An 8,997-nucleotide genomic window follows, 5' to 3' on the forward strand; every position below is an offset into this window, starting at 1 on the left:
ATTGCGCGCGCCTGTGTGGGAGAGCGGGACGGCTGCGCCAGGTGCCTGGCCCAGAATCCTCTTTTGATTGTGAGATTTTGCGAGCCCAGGTCGTCCAGAAGCCTATATAAACCCATAATAAGACGTTTGTATTAACGAGGAGCGAAGGGAGAGCAATACGAAGACCTAGAGAGCACAAGATGACTACGGAGAAGACTTTTCTATTCTTCAGTATAGTTGATACTTCAGATGCTTGTTTTCGATTTGTCTTTAAACCCTAGTACTCTTATATTGTTTATTATCATGTTTACATTGGAACCCATGGTGATGATGAGTTCGATTATAAACTATTCATTATCATGGGGTTCTAACGGATTTATTTATGGATTTCAATAGTTAATTGTTTTAAATCCTTTATGTGTGGTGATTTATGATTTCCTAGTTTGGTTGTGCTTATTCGTCTTTGATGCGTAGCTAACATCTAAGATTGCTTGTTAATCTCTATTGAAGTGACAGTGAATATAGAGGTTTAGAACTTGACATGCTAGAATAGGTTTATGTATGAATTGACATGCATAATTCGTGGGTAATTTTAACCATCTTATTCACCCTATGTAATCACGATAGATAACTTGCTCTTAAACCATTATGTATTCAATTTTTATAGACATATAGGGACTAAGCATAATTGGTGTCTAATCGACTTCTATCTTAATTGTGGATGTTTGATAGTAGGGTATATGTATAATGAAAGTTAGCGTATACTAGTTTTCGTATTATCTGATTAGTTGTCATCACCATCATATGCCAAGGTTAAAGACATAAACTTTGAATGAAGTATTTAATGAAGTTAGAATCCCATGTTTATTCTCATATAAGTAATTCAATCTTAATTCTCTTAGTTATTGTTATTTAGTATAATCTCTTAGTTAAATCAAAAATCAAATTGTTATTTATCTTAGCAGTGAGTGATAATCATACATTGTTGCATAAGTGCATAATCTGAACTTAACCTAAACCAGTCCATGTGGGAACGAACTTGACTTATATCTTATACTACTTGTGATCGTGTACGCTTGCGTGTATTTTCGCGTTTAAATTACAGCGAACAAGTTTTTGGGTCCGCTGCCGGGGATATCAGTGTTAGATTTAGTTTATATGCTTGACATTAGTGGTCGTTAAAGTTCAATGACTCGGATATTTTACTTAATTGTTTACTTTGTTTGTGTTTCAGTTACTCTAGAGAGCGTGGATGCGAACACGTTCTCAATCTCGTAAGGAAACACTGGACGAAGTTGAATAAGTTTTTGAAGAAGAGGAAAAAATTGAAGAAGAGGCGATCATTGCAATGGGAGAACCAGTAGCAAATCCGAAAGCTTTGATGGATTATTCTCAACCAAAGATCATTGACATTTAGTCTAGAATTTTCAGACCATCCATCACGGCTAATAATTTTGAAATCAAGTTTAGCACGATTCAAATGGTGCAGAATTCAATCCAGTTTGGGGGTTCTCCAACGGAAGATCCCAACATGCACATTAGAGATTTCATTGAGATCTGCGACACGTTCAAGTTCAACAATGTTTCTGAAGATGCTGTGAAGCTAATGCTTTTCCCATTCTCTCTGAAGGATAAAGATAAGTGCTGGTTGCATTCTCTACCACCAGGTTCTATCACTACTTGGGAGGATCTTGCTCAGAAGTTCCTTACTAAATTCTTCCCTATGGCGAAGACAGCTGCAATCAGGAATGCTCTTACTCAATTTGCGCAGCAATCGAGAGAATCTTTATGTGAAGCATGGGAGCGCTACAAGAAGATTCTTAGGAAGTGTCCTCATGATGGAATGCCTGACTGGATAATCATCAATTGCTTTTATAATGGTTTGGGAGCACAGTCCAGACTCATGCTCGATGCAGTATCAGGTGGAGTTTATGGGCTAAGAGCTATGATGAAGCTTATGAGCTAATTGAATTGATGGCTGCTAATGAATATCAGAACCCAACTCAGAGACTACCTCAAGGCAAGGTAGCAGGAATTCTGGAGGTGGATGCAGCTACGGCTATAGCTGCTCAACTAAAGGCATTAATGATGAAAGTGGATTCTTTGGCTAACTATGTAGTTAATCAGATCACAAGTGTCTGTGAGCTTTGTCGAGGTACACATGAGATGGAGCAATGTGCTATATCTAGTGAATCAGCTCAGTTCGTGAACAACTTTCAGAGGTCGCAGCAACCAATTCCTGCCACTTATCATCCTAGCAACCGCAACCATCCTAACTTCAGCTGGAGCAACAATCAGAATGCGGTATAACAGCCTTATCAACAGTTTGGAGCAAAGCAATTCAACCCTCCTGGTTTTCAACAACAGTATACACCAAGACAATAACTCCAACTTCAACAACAGCCGCATAGAAGTGCTGGCCAAACTACTAATGAAAAATCTAAATTGGAGGAGTTGAGGCTTATGTGCAAAAGCCAAGCGGTTTCTATCAAGACTCTGGAGAATCAAATAGGGCAAATTGTCAATGCTTTGTTGAACCATCAACCAGGAACTCTTCCTAGTGATACAGAAGCTAATCCAGGCAAAAGGGAAGTCAAGGAGCAGTTGAAGGCCATCACATTGAGATCTGGAAAGGTCATGTGCCCCCAAATTCAGCAAGATGAAGATTCTGATGATGCTGTTCAAAATGCAGGTGCAGCTGTACTTTTGCCAATTCCAGAAAATGAGATTGTAGCTGAAAAAGTTATGCCAAAGGATGCCGAGATGGAACTGAAGAAGAAAGCTGTTAAAAGCAATCCTCCTGAAGGTAATACAGGGGATAAACAGGCCTACCCACCTCCGTCATACCCTAAAAGACTTCAAAAGCAGAAGTTTGATAAGCAATTTGCTAAGTTTTTGGAGGTTTTCAAGAAGTTGCACATTAACATACCTTTTGTTGAAGCTCTAGAACAGATGCCGAGCTATGCTAAATTTATGAAGGATATTCTATCTCGGAAGCTAAAACTTGAGGAGTTGGAAACCGTTGCTCTAACTGAAGAGTGTAGTGTTGTGCTGTAACAGAAACTACCTCCAAAGCTTAAAGATCCAGGAAGCTTCACGATACCTTGCCCCATTGGCAATCTGTCGTTCGACAAGTGTTTGTGTAAATTGAGAGCTAGCATCAATCTGATGCCCTTGTCCGTTTTCAAGAAACTTGGACTACCTGATCCAAAACTGGTGTACATGTCTTTGCAACTGGATGACCGTTCCATCACTTATCCGCGAGGAGTAGTGGAGGATATCTTGGTTAAGGTGGATAAGCTCATCTTCCCTGCTGATTTCGTCATTATAGACTTTGAGGAGGATAAGAAGATTCCCATTATCTTGGGAAGACCATTCTTCGCTACGGGCCGAACTCTTATCAATGTGTAAAAAGATGAACTTACCATGGGATTTATTCGAACTCTGTTTAGAGTCATTGCATTCTTAGAGGCATTTTCTTGTTGGTTGGGTATGGTTATTCTGAGGGGATCAATTGCATTATCGTTTAATTGCATTCACGTAGTTGCTTTCATGCATTATGATGTTTTGTAGTTTTTGAGTCTGTTTATGCTTGAGGACAATCATCGATTCAAGTTTGGGGTGTGATAAGTGGATTTTATATCTACTTGGAACGCTTCATTACAGGCTTAAGTTGGTGTTTTGGACTCAAGTTGTTGGTATTTGTGATGTGTTTTATGTTTTTGCATTACAAGCATTAGTTGGATGAATAAATGAGATTTTCAAGGAAATATGCTGAAAATAGGTCAGAATCTGAAGTCAAGTTCATTCTCATGTTCAAGAGCATCTCGATAGCTTCGCGTGGACTATTGATTCGCTGAAATCTGATGAACGGAACTCAATCTATAGCAAAAACAAGAAAATGCAGATGTCCAAGTACAGAGGCACGGCGCGCCCGTACGGGAGAGCGGGGCAGCCACGCCAGCTTGACAGAAAATGTGCACGCCCGCGCGGGAGAGTGGGGCGGCCGCGCCAGGTGCCAAGCCCGGAATCCTATTTTTGAGTACGATTGTGAGATTTTGCGAGCCTAGGTCATCCAGAAGCCTATATAAACCCATAATAAGACATTTTTATTAATGAGGAGCGAAGGGAGAACAATACGAAGACCTAGAGAGCACAAGATGGCTACAGAGAAGAATACTTCAGATGCTTGTTTTCGATTTGTCTTTAAACCCTAGTACTCTTATATTATTTATTATCATGTTTTCATTGGAACCCATGGGGACAATGAGTTCGATTATTAATTAATCGTTGTCATGGGATTCTAACGGATTTATTTATGAATTTCAATAGTTAATTGTTTTAAATCCATTGTGTTTGGTGATTTATGATTTCCTAGTTTGGTTGTGCTTATTCGTCTTTGATGTGTAGCTAACATCTAAGATTGCTTGTTAATCTCTATTGAAGCGACAATGAATATAGAGGTTTAGAACTTGCCATGCTAGGATAGGTTTATGTATGAATTGACATGCATAATATGTGGGTAATTTTAACCATCTTATTCACCCTATGTAATCCCGATAGATAACTTGCTCTTAAACCATTATGTTTTCAATCTTTATAGACATATAGGGACTAAGCATAATTGGTGTATAATCAACCTCTATCTTAATTGTGGATGTTTGATATTAGGGTATACGTATAACGAAAGTTAGCATATACTAGTTTCGTGTTACCTGATTAGTTATCATCACCATCATATGCCAAGGTTAAAGACTTAAACTTTGAATGAATTATTTAATAAAGTTATAATCCCATGTTTATTCTCATATAAGTAATTTAATCTTAATTCTCTTAGTTAATGTTATTTAGTATAATCTCTTAGTTAAATCAAAACTCAAATTGTTATTTGTCTTAGCAGGGAGTGATAATCATACATTATTGCATAAGTGCATAATCTGAACTTAACATAAACCAGTCCCTGTGGGAACGAACTTGACTTATATCTTATTCTACTTGTGATCGCGTATGCTTGCGTGTATTTTCACGTTTGAATTATAGCGAACATTATTCCCAAACAATCTAACAAAGAATTACAGAAGGGGGGTTAAATGTAATTCTGGTTACTTTTTGGATTTTAAGAACTGTCCTTCTTACAAGTATTATATAACTGTGTTTGATTTAGCTAAAGTGCGGAATGAAAGTATTGAAGAAATCAAACACAAAGTAATCAAATACAAGTATTTAAAAACTTTTCGGTGGATTGAATTTTTCCACCAGAGATATATATAAATTTGAGAACTACGTGATGCAAGATTTGCACACAGCTGCTTACAAGTTGAACTTACAAAGAACGGAGAAATTCTTTACAGATATAGCTTTTTCTATTTTTCTGGTAATTGCTTACTAACTTCATACTATTCTACTTGCTACACTTGGTTTATATATCACCAAATTACATGATAAAAAGATAAACAAATAAGACAAAATGTTTCTTAGTCTAATTACATGCTTCTTCATTTCTCTATCCAGCATCTTTGAATATCTTCAGTTTAGCATATGAATGGAAATGCATCTTTGTTCACTAAAACCTGTAAATAGCTGCCACATTCCATTTGCATACAATCAACGCATGTGACTGTCAAGTCACTATCAACTGCTTTTGAATTTGATCATCCGTTGAAACTCTGTGGGATCATCCGTTGAGACTTTGTTGGATCATCCGTAGAGAGTCTGGTTGAACATCCGTTGAAACTCTAGTTGATCATCCGTTAAAACCTGATGGAACATCTGTTAAGAGCATCTTTATAGCAGTTAACTCTATTTCACTTATACAAGATTACAAGACATATAATATTTACAGTTAGCCAACCTATCTTACATATCAATCTAGTAGTCAACATGACTTAAAACATTCTACAACATTTAGTTCTCTAAGGCATTACAATATGCAGAAATGTGCTACTAAACTTTTTAATACATAAGCTATTCGTTTAATGGATGTTAAAGTGATCATCCGTTGAAATCTACAAATTCACTAAATTAAATCTACTAAGGTGTTTTGTTTAACTTATCATCAAGTACACAACATATTCCTAACAAGTCCATCAACATCTTGACTTTGTTTGAAAGCTTGAATTTTGTGCAATTGTAGAGACTCCAGATGGGCTTTGAGTAGACTTTTGGTACTGGCACTTGTGGTTGCTTGAATTGCACTTTGGGTGTCATGAATTAACTTGAAAATTGTGATTTGGAGATGTGAGTAAGTTCATTTCTTGTGCATCATCCATGATGGAATGTCTGCATCTCCCCCTATGTCCAGGCCTTCTCCTTCATCATCCTCACCATCATCCCCAAAAGAGTCTTCAGAACCACCAGAAGGATACTCAAAATCATCACCAGCTGTGGAGGGCGTGGCATTGATTGCACCCTTGGCCCTAGCATAGATGTTGTTTTGTGCACCGAGTTCAGAGTCTTCTCATCCTCCTCATTGCCCTATCCAGCCAGAATTTGATATGCTGGAACAGGATGAGTAAATGTCTCAACATCCAAAGAGATAGAATCTATAATAGATTGATATTCTTGCTGATATAGTCTCTCTTTTTCTGCATCACTAACATTCATTGACTCACTAGCAATGGTTGCCACCCTTATATCACCTGTACCTGCTTTTCTCTCATTTTCTCTATGTTTTTGCATCAAGGGTTCCCCTTGGCTTCCCACCCTCACCTTCACCATCTATGGTTCGGACTCCTCTCACTCTCTTTTGCCAAGATGGAAGAAATAGTTTACATTTGTTCACTCTTTTCCTCTCCTTTTTCCTGAGAGCAACTCAGCCTCTCACTCTATTCACTCCCTTCCCTCAATCCTAATAGTGATTGTACAACTACTAGATCATTTGCACTTATAACAATTGTTGATATTTTAAGTGGTGTGGTGATATTCAATAGATGAGAGACATCCGTCGAGATAGTGGTTGAGAAATTCAATGGATGATTGTTGTTAAGCACATCCGTCAAGATACAATCACTAGTCGATGGATGAAGAATATCCGTCAAGAGAGTTGAAATGATAGAGTTTGGAGTTGAAACTACTGTAGAATCTGTGGTGATTGATTTGAGATTATGCACAGATTTCTCAGTAGAATCAGAAAGAAATGGCAACTGAGCCAACAAATCATCCAAAAGATGATGCTCACTTACTTGAGATTTTGGCTCCTCCATGAGAGTTAAAGATGGAAAATCAGGAATTGATGTGTGTATCATGTCCACATACAGTGATTTTGTGGGAGAATTTTGTGTTTGAGGTGTTTCAATTGTTAGAGATTTTGGCTGTGACTCCACATTTATTGGAGCCACATTAATCTGACTTTGAGATGGTGCATTAACTGAGTCTTTGACTGCAGTTGGCACTATGTGTGCACCCTGTGTATCCCCATGTATTTTATATTTCTTCTTTCTAAAATAAGTTTGAGGTTGGTCTGTGTCCCTAACCCTTTTGGCCTGTGCTCTTGGTCGAGAGCTTGTTTCAAATAGTCACATCCTTTTCGGAGGATGAAATTAGCAATGAGCTGAAATCCTTATTAAGCATTACAGTCTGTTGGGAGACTGCAATATGGCTGGTTTGGGTTTCACTTACCCCACCCTCCTTATCCTTAGGGTTTCTTTGATTCTTACATTGTCGCTCACCTAGCTCACCACCCGGCACACTCCCCTCTTGGTGTTTGGTAGATTTTAATACTAGTTTCTTTTTAGAGAGACTAGAGTGGGTTTTCTTTGACTTGGATTTAGAAACTTTTGATTGTGTGGCTTGGGTAGGCACCTGTTTGGTCACTGTCACAGATGCCATAGACACAGTTGTTTGCAAAGAAATTTGTGGTTAGGTAGAAGCACAGACAGAAGTGTTTACCTCACTTACCTGAGGTTCCTCCATGATTGGAAAGTAAATGAGGGGAACCTCACTGTGGTGATTTGTCCTATTTATGTCCGTAATAACTCTCCTTTCTTGAACCCAACAATCAAGCTTGTTGGTTGGGTTCTCAATTATAAGATATTCAAAAACAAAGTTAGCTAGCAACATAAAGAATCTAGCATAATATATGTTCTTAGATCTTTTCTTTATGTCTCCTAGCTTATACCCTAACTCATACATCACAGAGTTACTAAAATTAAAATACATATCACTCAAAAACATATTAAGCATGTTAACAATAGAATAGCTAACAACATCAAAGTTACTAATTTTGCCAGAAAATACCTTAACAAAAGAATCACAGAAAAAGCTCCACTCTTTTCTAAGGCCCATTCTCCTAACCTCACCTAACTTGGAGGGATTAAGAGAATAACCCATAGAAGTAACATGTTGCTCGCATTTGTGTCTGTGTGTGGAACAAGAGTGTTATTTTTAGGCAGTTTAAAGCATGCTTGCAGTGTATCACTATTAATGCAATGGTCCTTACCATTCAGAGACAAGGTAATGGTTTTGTCCTTAGAATTGAAAACAACAGTAGTCCAAATCTCCTCAACAACTTTACAGTAGATGACCGGAGACTCCAGCATAGCATAACTCAGTTTCCTAATTCGAATGAAATCCATCATTTTGTAATAGTCTTCAGAAGCAGCAATCTTCTTGTTCACCAAAGCTACGAAGTTGTTCTTTTCATATATAAACCCAGTTTAAGACATGATTTTGACTACTGGTGCCATTGCTGTGATTGAAAGTAGTTGCAAAAAGAGGTTTTTTGCTTTGGAGACGAAGAGAGTTAGTAGAAGATGCTTGAGAAAGTTAAAAGTAAAAATGAAAATGAAATAGTCTTTTATACTTTCTCAGAAATAAACGGTTAAAAGTTAAAAATTAAAATTAAGTAACCAATGAAATTTGCCCGAAATAGTCGTTTAAAAATGAATAAACTGTCGAAATTCTAATGATTATCCATCGAAATATACTTACAGGCTGTATGTAAATTCGACGAATGATAAATAGAATTAATGGCTATGATTAAAGCAATTCGACGGATGAAGATTAAACAGATATCCATCG

General features: G+C 37.5%; 1 non-coding gene across 1 annotated transcript; it reads right to left on the reverse strand.

Moving 5' to 3' along the window:
• Positions 1-1,717: 1,717 nt before the first annotated feature.
• Positions 1,718-1,824, reverse strand: LOC141676312 (small nucleolar RNA R71). Its single transcript, XR_012556910.1, has one exon. It is a non-coding gene; the product is annotated as a small nucleolar RNA R71 (small nucleolar RNA).
• Between the last annotated feature and the right edge of the window lie 7,173 nt (positions 1,825-8,997).

The sequence above is a fragment of the Apium graveolens genome, chromosome 7 (genome assembly GCF_009905375.1).
Source record: "Apium graveolens cultivar Ventura chromosome 7, ASM990537v1, whole genome shotgun sequence".
Classification (NCBI taxonomy): domain Eukaryota; kingdom Viridiplantae; phylum Streptophyta; class Magnoliopsida; order Apiales; family Apiaceae; genus Apium; species Apium graveolens.